Raw genomic sequence first — 5,907 nt, forward strand, 5'->3', positions numbered from 1 at the left:
GTGAAGGAGAGGGTGCCGCTGTCCTTGGTCGATGCAGGAGGCTTGAGGGAAGCGAAGGACAGCCCTGTTCTCCGCCGCCTGGAGGGGTATGATCAGGCAGGATGGTGTGAAGGGGGAGGATCTTCCAGGTCCTGCTGCTGCTTTGCCTTCAGCTCTTCCTTTTGGCTCATCAGCAGCAGTGCAATTGCCAGTGGGATCTGTGATAGATCTTTGTGGCCCTCATGTGCCGACAAAGGGCAGAGGCTTCTGTGGGTCTCTGGCTTGAATGAGAAGCCTGTGCTGCTCGGCCGTTCTGCCTCCCTCATCCCGGACTGCCTTTGAGGCCTGCCTCCCTGGGGCAAAGCAATTCTGCTGTCCCGCAGTGAAAGGGGACCGCGCTTTCCTTCAGGAGCAGCGCCTGACTTGTGTGCTCTGATTTGTTGCTGATGACGTGGCAGGGGCCGGGAAGGTCAGTTTGCCAAGGCTGGCGTGCCACGGCACAGACCTGGGCAGCACAGAGCTGATTCGCGGGCACAAGCTTCTAGCCTGGCAGATCCCGCTGAGCCAAGGACGGGGATGGCTTTTTGAATTAGTTTTTTTTTAACTAGTTTCCTATAGATTTGAAATCAGCCTTTGTATATGACTCCTGTGGTACTGGTAGCTGTCCCCAAATGCAAGCGATTGTGGAGTGTTGTGGGGCCACATCGTTCTACGCGTATCTGTAACACCAGCTCCGGGTTGCAAGGGAGTACTATTAAAAGTTGGTCTGATGGACAAAAGTCTGGGTGACGTTTGTGGTTTAAATGCCAGGCGGGAACGTCTTGGTGAATGGTGGGAATATTGGCCCCAGGGTTGGGTGAGGAAGGGGAGACACTCTGAAAACCAGGGATGGGATTAGGTGACTACTGCTGTAATGTGACAGACAGATATCTCATGGGTGCAGTTCTCGATCATATATTTTAAAATTATATTTATGTATAGCCTGTTTCACACTGAGACTCAGTGCAGATTACTCACCATAAAACAAAGCAGTCAAAAGCAGGATTAGGATATAGTTTGTTATATTTATTTTATTTACGTTGTTTATAGTCCGCCATCCTCACTGGGACTCCAGGCGAGTTAATAAAATCAACAGGATGGGGCATTCAATAAACAATGAAAGAGTGTTGTAGAACCAACCAGACATGAAGTAAAAATGACATAGTAGGATCCAAACTTACAGCAAACTAAACATAGCAGTATAGACCCAACAAGAGATGGACTGACTCAATAAAGGAAGTCACAGCCCTCAATTTGCAAGATCTGAGCAAGGCAGTCAAAGATAGGACATTTTGGAGGAGGACTTTCATTCATAGGGTCGCCATGAGTCGGAAGCGACTTGACGGCACTTAACACACATACACACACACACAGACCACTGTGCCTAATAATGTATAAAAGTAACTTTGTAATACCATTTTAGAAGAAGAAGAAGAGTTGGTTTTTATATGTCGACTTTCTCTACCACTTGAGGAAAAATCAAATCGGCTTACAATCTCCTTCCCTTCCCACAACAGACACCCTGTGAGATGGGTGAGGCTGAGAGAGCTCTAAGAGCTGTGACTAGCCCAAGGTCACACAGCTGGCTTCATGAGTAAAAGTGGGGAAACCAACCTGGTTCACCAGATTAGTCTCAGCCGCTCATGTGGAGGCGTGGGGAATCGAACCTGGTTCTCCAGATCAGAGTCCACTGCTCCAAACCACTGCTTTTAACCACTACACCATGCTACCCTATTGCCTGCCTAGAAAAACCCTCTTGAGGTAGGTAGGGCTGAGAGAGTGTGACTAGCCCAAGGTCACCCAGCTGGAATCACGTGTAGGAGTGGGGAAATAAATCCAGTTCACCAGATTAGCATCTGCTGCTCATGTGGACGAGTGGGAAATCAACCCCGGTTCTCCAGATCAGACCCCAACGCTCCAAACCACCGCTCTTAACCACTATACCATGCTGGCTTCCTGACCTCCTCAGGCAGGGCATTCCATACTGTGTGGGCCACAAGAGAGGAGGAACATGTACATGTTGTTGATTTTGCCCATTTGCAGGTTGGCACCTGCAGAAGGCCTTGCTCAGAAGAGTGATGCTGTTGCAGCAGAGCAGAGGGGGGGAGAAGGTCTCACAGATATGAGGGTCCAAGACCCCAAAGGTATGCCAATACCTTAAATTGAGCCCAGTAACTGATGGGCAGCCAGTGGTGTGACTGCAGAATGGAAGCGTTCCATCTAGCTCCTGATAATAGCCAAGCAGTGGCATTCTGCACCAACTGGAGTTTCCAAATTGATTCTGAGGGGAGACCCAACGCACGGTGCAGCCTAGTCCTGATGTCACCATGGTGTGGATCCAGGTAGCCAGATCAGCTGTATCAAGGGGCTGTGGCTCAGTGGCAGAGCATCTGCTTGGCATGCAGAAGGTCCCAGGTTCAATCCCCGGCATCTCCAGTTAAAGGGACCAGGCAAGTAGGTGATGAGAAAAACCTCTGCCTGAGACCCTGGAGAGCCACTGCCAGTCTGAGTAAATACTGACTTTGATGTACCCAGGGTCTGATTCAGTAAGGAGCCAAGGTAAATGAGGCCTCCAAGTTCTAAAGGGGTGAGACTTCTGAGTGATAAAGGGAAATCTCAGAAGCTGGTGGGATTCTTGAGGATTGTGCCGAAAGAGATGTTTACTGGAATTGAAAGGTATTTGTGCAACAGGGGAGGAGCAGGGTCGTCCCTGGCTCCAAAACAGCTTTGCTAACAAAATGATTGCTCTTCTGAGCGAATTGTTGGCTTCGTGGAAGCAAATGTTTGTCATTTTGTGAGATTGCGTGATATCACAGGATATGCACATCTGTAAGAACAGGCTCATCTTTGCTCATCTCTGTTTGCCTGAAGACCTAAGAATAGAACCGATAATGCTTTATTTGTTATATCTAGAGTTTCTGTCATTGTGTACATTAGGTTTCTACTCTACCCACGTGGAAAATCAGTGTCTGCGTCAAGCAGTTCTGAGCCATTTGCACAGTCTCACTTATTTACTCCAACTATTTGTATCTAGCCCTTTTTTGCTTTCAAAAACCAAGGTGCTTGCAGTTAAATAAACAGAAAACACCAGCTCTTAAAACTGCAAAACATCAACCAGTGAATCACAAAACAAATGTCAGGCAAACAGCAACCATAAAATATCAACTCAAAATCAATGAACAACCCTATCAGAAGGCACTCTAGAATAAAGAGGTATTTGTGTCTTGCGGGAAATGTCGGAGGTAAAACTTTCCATGAGTTGGGAGCAATGGCCAAGTCTTGCAAATCATGTCAAACAGTAAGCCTGCCTTACGAGGCAAAAAGGAGAAAAATAGCTTTGGGAGAGCTGATTCTTTCAAGGGCGCTAACGGGCCACACATCACAATAAAATGCTTGAGGACAAGTAATTTCTGTAGACTTTTGTGCAAGCTGAGTTGGCAGGGATTCCCTTGGCAAAGACTCCATTACAGCCTAAATTCCTTCCCACCATCATCTACTGGCCTACTTTCAGCGTGGTGTACTGTTTAAGAGCGGTGGTTTGGAGTGGTGGAGTCTAATCTGGAGAACCAAGTTTGATTCCCCACTCCTCCACATGAGCGGTGGAGGCTAATCTGGTGAACCGGGTTGGGTTTCCCCCCTCCTCCACATGAAGCCAGTTGGGTGACCTTGGGCTAGTCACAGCTCTCCGAGCTCTCTCACTTCCAACTACCTCACAGGGTGTCTGTTGTGGGGAGGGGAGGGGAAGGTGATTGTAAGCTGGTTTGATTCTTCCTTAAGTGGTAGAGAAAGTTGGCATATTAAAACCGACTCTTCTTCTTTCCTGTCCTACACTAGAGCAGGTGTCCCCAACCTTTTTGACCCAGTGGGCATGTGTGGAAATCTGACAAAGGGTGGTGGGCCAACCACAAAATGACTGTCACAAAAAGTGGAGCCAACCACCAAATGGCAGGGAGCGAGGTTATGCATTACTCTGATTGTAGCTCTTCAGCATTACAGGCAGAAGCTCTGTTTAACAGGATGCTTTTTGCATTAAAGGCGCTCCGTGGCGCAGAGTGGTAAGCTGCAGTGCTGCAGTCCAAGCTCTGCTCACGACCTGAGTTCGATCTCAACGGAAGTCGGTTTCAAGCAGCCGGCTCAAGGTCGACTCCGCCTTCCATCCTTCCGAGGTCGGTCAAATGAGTACCCAGCTTGCTGGGAGTAAAGGGGAGATGACTGGGGAAGGCACTGGCAAACCACCCCGCAAACAAAGTCTGCCTAGAAAACGTCGGGATGTGACATCACCCCATGGGTCAGGAATGACCCGGTGCTTGTACAAGGGAACCTTTACCTTTTCATAATCAGTATAATCTGTGGCGCAGAGTGGTAAGCTGCAGTACTGCCGTCCAAGCTCTGCTCACGACCTGAGTTCGATCCCGACGGAAGTCGGTTCCAGGCAGCCGGCTCAAGGTCGACTCCGACTTCCATCCTTCCGAGGGCGGTCAAATGAGGACCCAGTTTGCTGGGAGTAAAGGGAAGGTGACTGGGGAAGGCACTGGCAAACCACCCCACAAACAAAGTCCGCCTAGAAAACGTTGGGATGTGACATCACCCCATGGGTCAGGAATGGTGCTCGCACAGGGGACCTTTACCTACTTTTGAAATTAACATGTTTAAGAATATTTTCTTGCGTACGCACAGGTATACGTATTGAACTAGCTAAGAAACAATAATCCATCAGTATCTGTCTATATATATATATATATATATAATTGTATATATATAATTTTTTATAATTTTTTTTGTAATAAAAAAAGAAAAATTATAATATACATAAAACAAAACACAGAAAAGAAAACAACTAAAATACAAAAATACATCAGTATCTGTCTATATAGATACAGATACAGATACAGATATATATATATATATATATATATATATATATATATATATATATATATATATATATATATATATATATATATAAATAGTTTTTTATTATTTTTTTTAAAAAAAGAAAAATTATAATATACATAAAACAAAACACAGAAAAGAAAACATCTAAAATACAAAAATACATCAGTATCTGTCTATATAGATATAGATATAGATACAGATAGATATATACATATACATACACACACACAGACTGACATATATATATAAATATATATATATTAATTTTTTATTATTTTTTCGTAATAAAAAAAGAAAAATTATAATATACATAAAACAAAACACAGAAAAGAAAGAAAACATCTAAAATACTAAAATACATCAGTATCTGTCTATATAGATATAGATATAGATACATATACAGATATATACATACATATATATATATATATACACATTTTTATTATTTTTTTGTAATAAAAAAAGAAAAAGTATAATATACATAAAACAAAACACAGAAAAGAAAGAAAACATCTAAAATACAAAAATACATCAGTATCTGTCTGACCAGTAGCTCTGCTGGCCCCACCCACTTTATAAAAAACTCTAGGCAGGCCCCATGGCACCCGGGGGGCCACGTCGGGGACCCCTGCTCCAGAATCTCGACGGCTCCTCTACGTCATTAAGCATCGCGATCGGCCCTCGACCGTTTACTCTGGACTCGATCACTTCACCCTGCTTGCAGTGATCGTATCAGATCCCGAGCGGTTTCTCAACGTGCGCGGCGCAGCCGAACGCACTGGCGGGCGGGGGGGGGTGAGGAGAGATAAACTACCCTGCTGGGAGGACGAGGGCACGCCCTTTTCGGATTAGCCAATGGAAGGTCACGCCGGCCGTGCTCGCTGGCCAATGGCGCGCGAGAGCATGAGAGGGACCGGCGGGTAGGGAAATAAGCGGAAGCGGGCTGAGCCGGACCGGGGTGAGAACCGCCGCTCGGTGCGGCTGAAGCGGCGG

This window comes from Euleptes europaea, chromosome 3, assembly GCF_029931775.1.
Source record: "Euleptes europaea isolate rEulEur1 chromosome 3, rEulEur1.hap1, whole genome shotgun sequence".
NCBI classification, from domain to species: domain Eukaryota; kingdom Metazoa; phylum Chordata; class Lepidosauria; order Squamata; family Sphaerodactylidae; genus Euleptes; species Euleptes europaea.